Genomic DNA, 14,867 nt, shown 5'->3' on the forward strand with positions numbered 1-14,867 from the left:
CTGGGTAAGTCACTGCCCCTCCCTGGGCCTCTGTCTCCTCCAGGAAAGCCCTTTTTGTGAACTGTTAGCAGACAAGGTTCTACTATCAGAACTTGGGCTTCTTGCTACAGTAGGTTCAAGGCACTGCTACCAACTAGAAACAAGCATTCAACTCAGACAGCCTGGGTCCAAGGGCCGAACTCTCAACTGAATGACCCGAAGCGAGTAACCACCCTCCTGAGCATTTAGTTCTGGAAAATGGTTTCCTGGCTGTTCCCAACCCCAAGGGTTGTTGCCAGTGTGAAGCCTACTGTAGACAGCATTCCTGCAATATGTGAAGGCGACGTGTCCCCGCCCCAGGGGCACAGGGAGGGCTAGGCTGGCTCTCAGCACCCAAGAAAAGCAGAGGAGAGAGAGGGCCTGGCTCCCATAGTTCCTAAGCAGGCTCAGCAGACCTCTGGCCCTGTCCGGGGGTGTGGCTGAGATCACACAGGGCTCCAGGGTCAGCACCAGCTGCAGGGCAAGGGCACCGTTTGGTAGAGGAGTCACCGGGCTGGAGAGAAGTGGACAGAAGCCCGGAAAGAGGCTGATCCCCCCGCCGCCACCACCAGGAACCTGGCAGGGAGGGCCAGTCGAGTCTGGGTGTGACTGCTTTGTAAGCCAATCAGCAAGGTAAAGCCCCTGTCCCGGAGTGAGGCCGGGGCCTGACTAGAGTAAGTGGTCTGTGCGAGGCCCACGGGGGAGATCGGAAACCAGTGTGGTCAGCCTGTGTTCCAGGAACAGCTGCATTGCCACGTGCCCGAGTTGGTGCCCAAGAAATCAGTGCTGCTGATGGAGGCAAAGATGCAGACCTGCAGGCCCCGAGAGAGAGGTGGCGGCCTCTCCCTTTCCTTCTCTCTATGACATTAGCTGCTGAGCGTGTCCACAGGGCCGCACGTGAGAGTGTGCGCAGGCCTCGCCCAGGCATCGATTTCCTGGAGGAGAGCAGGCGGGTGTGTGATCCTGACCCCTCAGTGTTTGGCCCCAGCCTTAAAAATTCTCAGTGCTAATCACAGTGCTTTCGGTGGAAGGTTGGTTCCCCAGCCCTTCAAGGGGAAGAGCACCCACAGCCCACCCACCTCACACACAGGGAGCAGAGCACTGCCGGTCCCAGGGGTGGGGAGCGGAGGGGCTGGAGTCGGAACCTGGCCGCTGGCCGCTGCCTCCCCATAAGGGCTCAGGATGGCGTTTGCAAGGCCCCCTGCCCAGGCTTCTTAGTGAAACAGAAAAAGTGACCCATCTACCCAGCAAGTATGACACGTCATGGCCCGCGCCTCGCTGTGTTACGAACTTTACTCCTCACGGTTCCCAGAACTGCCCTGCCCTCCCTTCCCCCCTCCCACGGTGCAGATGGGGACACTGAGGCTCAAGGAGGTTCTCGGCGACTCACTATGGGCCTCTCAGCTGGTCAGCGGCGGGGCCAGGACTCAATCTACAGAAGCCAGTGTCCTCACGCCTGACCGCCCCTGATTCCAGGTGAGGCGGTCGAGCTGTAAAGGAAGCGAGGTGACACCTCAGGTGTCTGCACTCGGGGTCTGTCAGGCCTCACTGTGCCTTCCCCTTGCTGTCACCACCAGCAGGACACTGGGCGCAGCCTCAGCCGTAAACACATGTATTTCTTCTCTCTTCCCTTTTCCATGTGACCCTGGACACGAGCCCCCACAGTGTCCTCACGCATCAGGTGGGCCTGCAGGTCCCATGCACCAAAGTGCATGAAGCTGTGGTTTTATCCCAAACCTCTCCTCCCTCAGCACACCTGTGGGGTGCCCTCCACCAGCCCCCGGCTCCCCGCCCTGGCTCTCAACACCGGGCCTGCCCCAGGCCAGAACGTCTGCCCCAGACGCGACGCGAGCTCTGCCCGAGCCAGGGTCCCGCCGGCGGAGTTGAAACAAACAGTGGGGCAGGGACGCGAGGGGCTGGGGGCTGCGGGCTGCGAAGGGCCGCGCCTCACGCTCCCGCGCTCGGGTTTCACGATCATCCCAGCGATGGCTCTCCGGAGGCTGATTAGGAGGAAAATGGCAGGGGGCTGGGAGGGGAGCAAACCGGCCATGGACCCAAGGCGAGCGCAGCCAAGAAGACGGCCCGGCTGGTCAATAAACCGGGTGGGGGTGGAGGGCAGCGGTGGGGAAGGAAGACGGGCTTTCCCAAGCCTTCTGCCCGAGTCAGGCCTTCACCAGCGAGATCTGCCCACTAAACCTGGGGAGAAAGACCACCAGCGACCCTAAGCCACTGTGGGCAGAAGCCGGGAGGGTACCTTGGTGGGAACATGGGGCAGCAAGCTCAAATGCCCTTGGAGGCCATGCAGCGAAGGAATGAGAGCGTAACAAGAACAGAACACACAATGAGCCATGACAAATGACACTCAGCTCCGGCGCTGGGAAGGCAATAGGGAGTGATGGGGACTGTGGCGCTGGGGCAGCTGGGACTGAGCCATCAATCAGCTCCTGCCGATCTCTGCCAGGCAGGAATGCGGGCCCAGTGTTGTCAATCTTGGGATTTTTTTTTTTTTCAAGAGAAGTAGAGGAGAACGGATTTTGTTTTCTAATGGGTAGTTTCCCAATTTGTAAACATTGGCAGCTAATACAAATGTTTTTTGAAGTATTACGTGGGCCAAACGAAATATATCTGTGAGCCAAGTTTGGCTCACAGGCTACAGGTTTGCAACTGATGAAGCTATGTGTCTTGGGATGTGCCTTGGTTCAAACCCCCTTCTCCCGTCTGCTGGAGGGTGGCCTTGCCTCTCCAAGCCTCAGTTGCTTCATCTGTGGAATGGGTATCCTAGTAGGGCCTACTTGATATGATATTTGAGAAAATTATATAAAATGGTGCCCAGCACATGTTAAGCCCTCTTGAAGTGTTAGTTATTATCAATAATGTATCTGGGGGGAAGGAGAGGGTGAGATACAATAGTAGCTGTGGACAAATGAGAAAGCCAGGAAAACAGACCAAGCAGGCGAAACAGGGCCAAGCCTGAAAACGCCTAGCAAGCATTCCCTGTCTTGCTGTGTGAGAAATAGCCCGTCAGGGACTCTTGTCACACACTGGCATCAAATTGACAAGAAAATTTTGAAAGGTTGGACAGAAGGGAGATGGCCCTACACTATCCCTCCACTTCCTTCCAGAATATCACCAAAGAGACCTTGTGAAAACTTTTAGATTGTTGCAGAGCAAAAAGTGGTTAGGGAGGGGGCTCTGCAGAAGGCACAGTGGTGCCCAGGTCTGTGGCTTGGAGTCTGCCCAGCTGTGCGACTTTGGCTCTGCCATTTCTCCTCCCTCTGAGACTCCACTTACCCATCTGTAAAATGGGTGTTAATAGCTACCTCTCAGGATCCTGTGGGAAGCAAGAATAATGCGGTGTAGGCTCTGGTACAGAGCTCATGTCCCACAAATGGGGGCTGCCATTAGTGGTTATCGTTATAATTTTTATTATTAATGGGGCAATAGAGGTGCTTGCCTGACCAGCATCCAATGACCTGTCTCCACGTAACTGTCCCGATTTTCCTCTGGGAAGCCATCCTTTCCCCATTCCCAAGGGAAAGATTCCACCCTAGGCTCCAGGGACAGGGGTGTGAAGCAGGCACAGCAATGAGAGTAGCATAGTCTCCTGGCCAGTGGGAATCAGATCCAGGACTTTCATTCAGACTGTGAGGGAAGAAACTCTCCCTTTCCCACTAGGTCTGCTCTAGTGAGGAGTAGGCCGGGGCTGCTGCCAGATGTCTCACCACCACATGGGAAGAGCCTGAGAATGAAGCCAATATCAAGGAAATCAGAGCAAAAAGTTGGAAAAGCTCTTCATTCTTAACAACATTGCTTAAGCACCTGGATCCAGCTATGCCTGAAGTTCACCCTATACTGGACTTTTCCATTACATGAGCCAGGACTCATGCCCAGGCTGGTGACCCAGTGTCCTGGCTCTAAGGAGGAGGCCGGCACAGGGAGACGGGGATTCTGCTGCTCTGGCCTCAGCCCAACCTCACCCAAAGAAAGGCAGTTTTAGAGCCCACTGAAGTCAGGAGAACTGGGATCGTGACAGTGACAGCGGTGTCCAAATGCTGGCCGGGACTGGCCTGGCCTCTAGCAGGAAGACCCTTTGCCTCCGAAGGCACCTTTGGAGTCTGGGACCATGTGAACTTCAGTTTTCCTTTCTTCCCAAAAGAGACCCTGCAGTTGTGACACATTATGGCTAAAGTCACCCCCAGGGATTTGACATGACTGTCCCAGAAATCACATGGAGGGCACTGCAAAAACCTTGTTTCTGAAGTAACAATGCTACAGTGCTCTTACCCTGAGGGGGTTGGGAGGCTTTGGGGGATGTGGGGGAGAGGGAAGGGATGGTCAAGGTTATGCACTTGTCTTGAAAATAAAATTATGTTAACCAAGGCTCAGGAAAAAGGGGCCAAGGTCAACTTCACTTGCCTGAATTCTGCTCTGCAGCCAATAGGGAGCAGCAGAACTACATCGCAGGCCCTCGAGTTTCACCCCAGGCTTTAGGACCTAAGAGCCAGCGATGGATGTCTCGGGCCATGAGTGTGAGAGCCAGTTTGTACAGCCGCCAGTGGGAGACAGAGGCAACCGGGCCAGACCTCCTGGGCAGCAACCTAGGGAATCGTGTCTGTCAGACCACCGAGCAAGACTTGGGTCCCACCCCCCGCCCTCGCTGAGCCCCCACTCTGTGCTACACTGTCCTCGGGCACTTACTATAGGATCACATTCGTTCTCCCAAACAAACAAGTCTCTTGACACATGTTAAAGTTATAGAATAAGGCTGCATATTAAGCCAGAACGGAGTGAACCCTGTAGGCAGCTTAAACTTCAGAATTTACCATCTCTCTCCTTTTCCCCTCTCGCCTTCCGATAATTACTTAAAGAGCAGTCATTTGAATGGCCAAGTGTCTGCATTTAGACTTTTCTCTTGTCTCCCTTGATCAGCTGGATGGTTTCCAAACTCTGAGTGGATGTAAGAATACAGCAGGGTCATGGAGCACACGCGCCTTGTGTACTGGGCTCAATTCACACCTCAGAGGTTTTCACGAGTCTTGGACTCTGTGGTTTTTCGCCTGAAGTGTTTGCCTTGAAATGTGAGTGCCACAAAAGAGGAGACCCTATCTCACTCAATGCTCAGAGCAGGCCCAGGAGGGAGCAGGGATTAGAAAGAAGTACCTCATCCGTGGTCACCTGACCAACGAAGGGCAGAGATGAGATTTGAACCCAAACCCTCTGACCCCGAAGGCGGGCTCTTTCACCCTCTCCATCTGGGGGTCCTGAAGCGTGCACTGAGGAGGAAGCGACACGGCATGGCAGAGGTTCAGCCATGGCGGATTTAACACCTGCTCAGTGGATTTTGGAGGAGGTGACATCTGAGCTGAGCAATGTGCAAAATTAATCATTTCCCATAGGGGAAAGGCATGTCTGGTGACAGGAGCAGTGGACACTGGATTTTGTCTTTCCAGTCTCCGTTCCCTTTCTTTGTGGATCTCAGCACCCGGATCTTCCTTTAGGGATCTGCCTCCTTTCTCCTCTTATGTGTTTTCTGTGGGGTGGATGCCAACCCCTGGCTCTAGGGTGGCTATGTGACCTGGGCCTGGCCAATCAGAGCTGAGACCTGCATGATGAGGAAGCAGCCATGCAAATAGCTGGGGCAATGCATTCTAAGCAGAGGGGTAGCACATGCAAAGGTCCTGAGGCAAAAACAAAGAATGAAAAGAGAGCCAGGTAGCTTGGCATGGGAGTGACAGAGGGAAGCAAGACACAAAATGATGCTGGAGAGGCAGACAGGGGCTAGATCACTGCCAACAATAGCAAGGAGTCTGAACTTGATTTAACTAAACACAATGGGCAACTATTGGAGAATGTTGGGCAGGGCAGTGACATGATCTGACTTGTGTTCAAGAGATCTCCCTGCCCGCTGTGTTAGATGGATTTCAGCAGGAAAGAAAAGAGTGTGCGTCACACACAGCATCCGGCACACAGAAGGTGTTCAGTGAACAAGGCGCACCCACCACTGCTCCCAGTGCCACATCCACGAGGGCTTACCCTCTGTTCCAGGGTTCAAATCTCATCTCGGCCTGTTCTAGGCCAAGAAACGGGCCCAGGCTCCCTCTAGCTCCCCTCTGCGGACGGCGATGGTCAGAGCAAAGCCAACGGGCTAAGCTCTGGGGGGGAAATCCTCTCCTTTCTGTTGCAGTTACAACCAGGAAGGGGGGGGGGGCCGGTGGGGGCGGCAGAGCGGGAGCCGTCTGTTAAACGCTGAGCTGCTCCCAACATACTTTTCAAACATTCGTTTGCTTTTGCCCAGTCTCCTCCGTAAGAGACATGCTTTCGGATGTGTTTTGAAAAATATTCCATATGCTAATGGAATGTCACCATCTGCCAAAGAAGGCAGAGCTGTTTTTAAAGGCAAAAAAACTATTACAGAACCGAGGTATTCACAGAGGGGCACTAAAGAGCCCGAACGTCGCTGACCTGAGGCTGACCTGCGCCGCCTCCTGTTACCAACATGAAAAGGGAGTGAGAAAATCTGAGGCCAATTACCCTCCTCTCTCCCTCTCCTCCCCCCCACTTTTCCCCTCCCCTTCTTGGAGACATGATGAAATTTCCTGAAACAAAAACTCGCGGCCCGTTCTATAAAATGCTTTCGCCTTGGGTGGAAAAAGCCCCGATGGTCCCTTTTATCTCCTCATTCCTGAGGCGCAGACCTGGCCCCGGTCTGTTTGTGCAGATGGGCTGCAGGGAGCGCGCCCAGGACAGAGGGGCAGGGGCAGGGGCAGGGGCAGGGGCGCGGCGGGGGTCGGCGCGGGCTGGAAGGGAGTGGGAGCCAGCCCGTGAAGGGACAGGCATTGTTCCCCTGGAGGCCCGGCGGCTGGGAGGCCACTGTCTGGAAAGGGCCGTTTGCCAAGTCCTGGGAGTGCCACCCGGGCCCGCCAGGGCTGCGGTTATCCGGTCCCTACCTTTCCCGCCGCTGGCTGTCGTCCGGTGCCCTCTTCCTAAATGCCATCGCTGTCCCTCTGGCCTCAGTGTCAGGCCGCAGTCAGCGCCACGGGACTCTCTCTCGGGCACCTGCAATGTCCAAATCCCAACGCGTCACTGTCCACCGCCTCAACCCACCCTCCTTGCCTCGCCTGGGGGGCCGAGCACCCTCCGGCCACTTGGGCCCAGGGCATTCCCACCTGGAGGCCTGTGCGCCTCTGTCCCCTCCGCCTGGGGCTTCACTCTGGCTCCTGCTTATGGTTGAGGCCTTGGAGCAAAGGGCCCCAGGCCACGGCAGCCCACCGCCCGCTGTCACCTCTGCACAGGCCTTGTCCCTAATGGCCATCTCAGTGCACCCCGCGGGCGCGCCGGGGCTCACGCTGTGTCACCTGTTTCCTCGGAATGGAAGCTTCCGGAGAGCAGGGCTGGGGCTCCTTCCCAGGGGCCCCTTCCCATCGCAGCCCCACCTAGTGGCCCCCGGGAGACATGCACTAAACAGCCCCTCCGCCCCTCCACGGGTCTGGTAGCTCCCACCTGATCTGCGCAACGCCCCCCAGGCGGCCGGGCTCCCGTTCCCGGACCTCAGCATTTCTGTCCCGAATCTCCGCACTAGCCTCCCGAACCTGGTCACTCCCAGCTGAAACCGGCCAGGGGCTGCCCGCCGCCGCCAGGGCCGCGCCCCCACCCCGCCGTCGGCATGGCGCCCGGGCGGCCCCAGGCACCTGACCCGTCCAGCTCCTTGCACGACGCTTGTGCATCGCTGACGGCACATGGTGCACATTTATTAAGGACCAAGGAACATATGCCAGTGGGAGGAGGTGTGCAGAGGGGCTAACGCAAGGGGACTGTCCGGTACGAGGCCTGGCTCCTCAGGGAGCCTGCTGGCATCACAGTGCCCATGGAGCATGGAGGCCAGGGCACCTCCCTCTTCCCTGCCTCACCCACCGCCCCTGCCCTACCACCTACACACACACACACTCGCGGAGGACATGAAAGTGCCTCCCGGGCACTTTGGCGACGCTACAATTCGCTGAGATGGTGGCATGGTGAGGTCTCATTCCCTTCCCAGAAACAGCCCTTGGGGGTATGATTGGTTGACTGCTTTTAAATCTGAATTATTCTTAATAACAAATTAACAAAGATAACTCCGTATAAACACTGTTCGCCCGGTCCGTCTCCCTCTGTTCGTCCCACTGAACAGCCCAGGCCCTGGTTACTAACTTCAGCCGTCCCTGGGACAGGCCCTCCCTGGGGGCCACGTGTCAGCTCCTGCATTGTCCCTGGAGAAGCTCAGATGAACCTCAGGCTACCTGAGCACAGTTAACGTCATCTCATCTCACACCACCCCAAGCCCCACTAACCCTTTTCACTTTCTCTGGTCCAGACCTTCTGTTCCATCTGTTTAAATGCCGCAGTTAAAGCAACCAAGTGCCTATTATGTGCCAGGCACTGTAGATTATGCCGTTTAATCCTTACACTGACCTTAAAATGAGGTCTCCACTTCTAGATGAGGGGGCTCAGCTTCAGGGCAGTCATGCCCTTGCCCTGGGGCCTGCTGCCCAGCAGATGGCAGAGCTCCAATCCCAAGCTAGGTCTGCTGGCCCCAGCGCTCATGCTCTTTGCTCTCTGCCACCCGGTAGAGCAGGGATCCCCCAGGGATGGTCTCAATCAAGATGCCAAGGCTGCGGTGTTCTAAGAGAGTCCTCCCAAACCCGACAGCTGCAGGGTGTTTGGGAGTAAAACACAGGCCTGGGAAGAGAGAGGTCATCGGATTGAGGACGGAGGTGAAGGGTGGAGGGAGCTTAAGTTGTCCTCACTGAGATCTCCTCAGAACACCCCCGTTAAGCTGTCCCTGAGCCCCCCGCTACAGTTAAATCATTGGCTTTGCCACATCCCACGGATGTTTGTTGATTACCTATGAGGTTTTAGACCCAGCTTTGTGCAAGAAACATGCCGGAGCTCAGAGATTTTCAGCCTAACTCCGGCCCCGCTCACTTCCATGTGAAATCAATTCCAGCACAACAGCAGGCAGCTGGGCTGAACTCTGGGGTTTGAAGACAGGGCTGCCAGCGCCTGGCTCCTCCTCTTGTCTTTTCAAACACCTCCCCTTTCAGGTCATTTTTCATAGACATGTACTGAGTGATGAATGTGCGCTGGTCACTTTGTCACAAGGCCTATCGCTTGTTCCATTTCTCTGGAATCTCTTTCGCCCTTCAAGAGTTCAGTCACCAAACTTGGGCACAATGCTTCAAGGGTCACTGCTAGAAATGCTTAAAATCGCGTTGGTTCAGAGACGGAAAACTGGTGCCCCAGCAATTTAAAAAAACAAACAAAAAAACCGCCCTGGCCAGTGTGGCTCGGTTGAGACTTGTCCTGTGCGCCGAAAGGTTGCTGGTTCGATTTCCAGTCAGCGCACATGCTCGGGGTTCGGGCTTGCTCCCTGCAGGAGGCAGCCTATTGATACTTTGCTCTCACATCGATGTTTCTCCCTCTTCCTTCCTCCCTAAGAATCAATAAACTATTACCTTTAAACAATCCCACCTTTTCTGAGTGTCTACACAACGTGAATTTCCACCTTTTCTTGCAAACGCAGGGCTCTCACTGGGTCCGCATCCCTGCAAGGCAACGGGTCACCCAGAGCTGGGGCCTGTGCCCCCAGGACTTGAACTCGTGAAACCTCCGTTTACTGCCTAACTCCTGCTAAGACGCGAAAGGGAGAATTGCCACACAGCTAATTAGTAACAGGGGCGTCAGCCAGATGGCCCAACTCCCTTTGCCTTAGTAACGGGGAAACAGGCCGAGGCGGCAGAGCACCAATTGGTCTGAGTACAGATCCGCGTCCTGCAAAGCCTCGCTCAGAACCTCCCTCCTGACGAGATGCTTTCAGCGCCTCGCCCCTGGAGGAAGAGAGCTGCACGTTTTACCCTCCTGGGAGGGTAGGAGGCTGGAGGGGCGAAGGCCAGCCCACGGCCGGGCCCTCCCACCGGCAGCAAAGCTGGACGCCGGCCGTTCGGGAGGGTCAGCCCGCCACCAAGCCTATCGTGCTGAGCAGAGGCCTGTGAAAAGGAGAGAAGGCAGGACACCTCCTTTCTCCACCCTCGGGAAACCAGCGAAGTAACTTACGGTGCATCCTTACAGCCAACAACGCGGCTACGAGCAGGCACGAGGATTCTACGTAGACGTGGGACGATCTCCGAAAGAACACTGGACGGAAAAGCGAGGCGCGGTCCAGCACGCACGGCACACTGCCATTGACGTCAGAAGGCGGTGGGGGCAATGCATCTATAAATATATATATACACCCCCCCCACACAAGCCCTGCCATACAGGGTCTTAGTCGTAGGACATGCAAACGCCTGGTGAACAATGACTGGGGACTGAGGGTCAAGGGCAAAAGCCAGAATCACTTTTTATCTTTTTATGGTTTATAAATTGCTTTTCTTAACCATACGCATATTACATATTTTTAAAACATTTTTTACCAAAACCTGGGTGGGGCCCGGGCTTGGTCGCTCAGTTGGTTAGAGTGTCATCCTGCCGTCCTGACACACCAGGGTTCCGGGGTCCATCCCCGGTCGGCAGGGATGAATGCATGAACAAGTGGAACAACAAATCCATGTTTCTCAGCCCCCTTCTTCCGCTCCCTAAGTAAAAAAAATTCTTTAAGTGGGTGGGGGGGATACTGCATAGAAATACTCTAATTTCATTCCCAAAGTTCACAGTGCCAATTCGGTTGACTAACGGGGAGGAACTCTAGTTATCCAGAAAATTCTTCCTACTTCTCGGGACTTCCCGAGCGGCACCCTGCAGATACTGAAGTGTTCTTTCTGATTCAGGGCTCCAGTGATGTCTGTCCATCTGCAAACGTGAAAAGAAGAGCAACTGCGAGTCCAATGCGGCTGCCAGTGTACTTGTCACCCTCCACCCGCTTCGGGAACCAGAGGCCCGCTCACCGGGAGGCACCGGGCCGTGCTTGGGCCCCTTTCCTACTCTTGCTGTGCCTGGGGGAGCGAGGCAGTGTGGGGGAAGCAGGCCGGGGCAGGAGTTCCGAACCAGCCCCAGCTCCCGAGGTTCCGGCAGTTTCAGCAAAGCCCCCGAGGCACGGACCGTGACGTCATCCAAGTTCCCACAGGCCGGAAACAGTTTACTTTCAACCTCAGTTTACAGAGCAGATGATTTTTTAAATCTACAAACTGTAATTGTATGTCACTGAATTACTAATAGCACATGATAGGTTTGGTGGGGTCTTTTTGAAAAACTTCTTACCAGGACATCATAGTATTGCAACACTTTATTAGAGTATTGGCTTTGAATTAGTAGCTGAAGTAACAATTGCAGGAAGCCAGATTAGATGTACTGCATAATACTCATACTTGATTTACTGACATTACTTATCAATTTATTGGACAAAGGTCAACTTTTTGTTTTTTATTAAGCACATTCCACAGTACAAAGCTGTCATGAATAATATCTGTACAATTTAACAGTTTCAATAGCTGTTCAGACACAAATTTATTTCAAACAGATAATTGGCAAACATAATTAATTACAAGTTAGAATTAGACTATCCCAGTGCTTTAAAACATTAATATAGCAGTAATTTACAGTTGCTCAATTATGGGTTAGCAAAATAAAGTCCAGAGTACGGCTGGGAATTACTACTATAATCCCAGAAGGTCAGAATCCCTTGGGTGCCAGAGTCCCCTGCTATAGTTTAGTAGGCACAATTCAAAGGTTGTGTGCATATTCAAAGGCCATGATCTCCCAAGGAACGAGAACTTTTATATTAAACATGCAAAAACAATGGAAAGTCCACTCACTCGGGCTTCCCCACCCCACCCCTGCCCTGCCCCGGGCTCCCCTAACCGGCTGCTGGGAAAGTTGTAAGATGAAGATGTAAAAGTTACAGCACTTTCACAACCGCTGTCAAGCTTACAACATCTGCCTTATGAATGGAGGCTTATTTTTTTACATTTGAGGCCCAATTTCTCAAAAACAGAAATTTAGTAACATGGGCAGGAAGGATGTATTAAAAAAAGGAAAGAGCCAAGCCAACCCAATGAACAAATCACACACACACATTGATCCCACACCGTCCAGCGCGAAGACGAACCCGAGCCCAGCCCTCTCTGGAGCAGTCGAGTGTGCTTCCACGGAAAGAGGTTTCATTAACAGGATTCTCATTGGTCCTTTACAATGTGACTGACATTCCTTGATCTTTGGAAACAACGGCAAGGGGCAAATCAAAACCTAATATTGAACAAGGGAAAAGGAGTGACAACCGGACACCAAAGTCCTTTCCACGCAGTCAGCATGATGGAGCCATCCGCTTGCTCGGCTGCCGAGCACTCGGGAGCTTTGCGGACCTGCCAGGGCCACAGCAGCAAATGACACCGGAGGTGACGGGACGGGATTCATGAGTTTGAGGCTTTGCACCATGCAGGAGTACCCTTCACTCAAGATGGGCCTCAGACGCAGCCTGACCTGGTACCCGGGCTCCAGCTGCACGCAGGGCCTGCTACCACCCGACAAGGCCATGATGCATGATTTCTGGGCCAGTCAGTAGGGCCTTCGTGTTCTGCCCTCCCCAGGGTTACTACCACACAGAATCATGGTTTCTGACAGTGAGGTCAAATGAAAGCTATGGGAAGTGACCACTGGGTGCTCAGGAGTACTTAGGAGGAAAAGAGCAAAAGAGTCTTCAGGTGCCTCTCTATTGTATACACCGCGCAACAGATAAAACATTCTGTTAAACCTTAGAAATTACATTTTAACACAAGATTCCCATTAAAAACACACACCACACACACACACGCACACACACTGACCATGACAAAATAAAAACACCGTGTGAATACTGCAGGAAGGGTTCTAGGTAACCCACATCAACCCTGGGGCCACGTGCTGGAGCCCAGCCCACGGCCAAGTGCGAACACACTGTGTATTAGTGTCTCAGGCACGGGGCCCGATTCCAGCGACCTTGAGGTTAAACTGTTATGTACATTATATCTACATGCCGATACAGTATTTTAAATTAGGAGGCAAGCACATGTGTAAAGGTGTTACTCTACCAAATATCAAGAGATGGTTGGAGTACAAAGAACAGTTAATAAAAGAAAAGAGCTATATTACCTTTTGGGAGATAATATAAGCTGGCTTACAGTTCTTTAAATTAAGAGAAATGGTACAGAAAGGAAGTATAATCCAAAAAACATTACTAAAACAATCCAGAGAAATTTTTCCATTGTCCAACATATTCCTAATACAAGTCAGAATTCAGAATGACGTGGACAGTCAAAAGGAAACTTCTGAAAAGGAAAGCCCTGGACATTCTGGGTAAGTGTTTGGCACCCAAAATTTCACCAAAGAATGCTGTTTCTTAATATCAGACCAAAGTGCAAAGCAATATAAATTAGAGGCCGAGTCTTCTCTTGACTGTCGATTTACTTCTGGAAAACAGACCGTGTGTTCCTTTTATATGAACAATTTACACTTGAAGCATTAGATTTTTTCACTGATGGGGGAGGAAATGGGCTTCTGTCCTACTTGAAGTCAATGAAGCTAAGGTATCCTTCTCAGAGGGGAGGCCGGAATCGGAGGTGAGAAATGTCGGTACTTGGAGAGTTAGGCTGCTTTGCATCTACCCAGCGTCTAGAACCAATTCCAGCTTCGTAACTCAGCTGTGAAGAACTCCCTTAGGCATTTGGTAGCCATGTAGCCAGTAGTTCAAGAATAGGAAACCCTGAAAAGAGAAAGCCCACAGTGAATGTGGATGGATACACCGGTTAGACACGAAGATAAACCACCACAGCCCATCCACAGACATGCACTGTACACACAGAGCACGCCACTGGTTTTCAAATAACCAACACCAAAAATAGAAGCTGCAAGTTGTTCTGAGTGTGCTACATTCCAAGCATATTCATTTACGCCCACGTCACAAGTCAGACCACTCAAGCTCAGTTCAGCGCTTAGTCATTAAGTGAGAGAGGGATTCAAAGTGAAGCCTGACCCTGCAACCCATCATCTTTCAGTGCTGCTGCTGAAAATGATGCCTGCAGCAAAATATGCTCACGTCAGGCTTTATATTTAGCATCCTTTATGACACGCAGAGCCTACAAGGGCCTGTCTCATATCCTCCTGAAGGCACTATCTATCACCATGAAGCAAAAATATGCCAAGCTAGTAAATAAAGTAACCACTGTAAACAGAATGCTAATTGTCAGAAACTACTTCCCTGTGAAATGAACACTAGTAAGAGGAAAGCAGTGTAGAGGGAAAAGCCAGAGTCCGTATTTTCTTACTACAACTTTGAGTCAGGTACACATTTCAATCATAAGCTTTACATTCATCCATGTACATAAATGCAATACAAGCCTACCCTACCCATACAGCCCTAAGCAGGACATTCGTGAAACAAGGCTTGTGGTTACCACGTACAATGCAGGCTGACATTTTCTCTCCAGAGTTTCATCAAAGTCAGATCCCATTCAAATGATTTCACAATCACTAACGAGTCACAACCCTTTCCAAACACTGCATTAAACCATTGGTCTAGAAGATTTAAAAGTCACCTTTAGATCTAAAATTCTATTAGGGTGTGAGGTGTGGTTTTTTTTTTTTTTTAGCTTGTCTGCTTTTTTTTTTTAAAAGAAACTTTCCTAAAAGGCTGTCAATTTTCATAAAGATCAAGAATTCAAATAAGCTTCCTCAGTGAGTTCAAGACAGACTCAATTCCATTTGTCACTGCCTCCCAGCAACGGGCATTTAAGAGTACCTGGGTTATTTCACATGAGGACCAAGCACAAGAAGCAGGCCCTCTCCAACGATGCTGGTGGGGATGTAAACGGACTTAACTCTTCTGCTGGGCAACACAACTGTAC

At 52.4% G+C, this 14,867-nt stretch overlaps 1 protein-coding gene across 6 annotated transcripts in view; it reads right to left on the bottom strand.

Moving 5' to 3' along the window:
* Positions 1–11,397: 11,397 nt before the first annotated feature.
* FBXW11 (F-box and WD repeat domain containing 11) overlaps positions 11,398–14,867 on the bottom strand; it is a 98,863-nt gene continuing 95,393 nt past the window's right edge. For all 6 annotated transcript variants that reach the window (XM_087816970.1, XM_016211229.2, XM_016211227.2 and 3 more), the window contains one exon: positions 11,398–13,726. The gene's annotated coding sequence lies outside the window, so the exon portion shown is untranslated. The remainder of the gene's footprint in view (positions 13,727–14,867) is intronic.

Source organism: Miniopterus natalensis, chromosome 4 (genome assembly GCF_054644295.1).
Source record: "Miniopterus natalensis isolate mMinNat1 chromosome 4, mMinNat1.hap1, whole genome shotgun sequence".
Lineage (NCBI taxonomy): Eukaryota > Metazoa > Chordata > Mammalia > Chiroptera > Miniopteridae > Miniopterus > Miniopterus natalensis.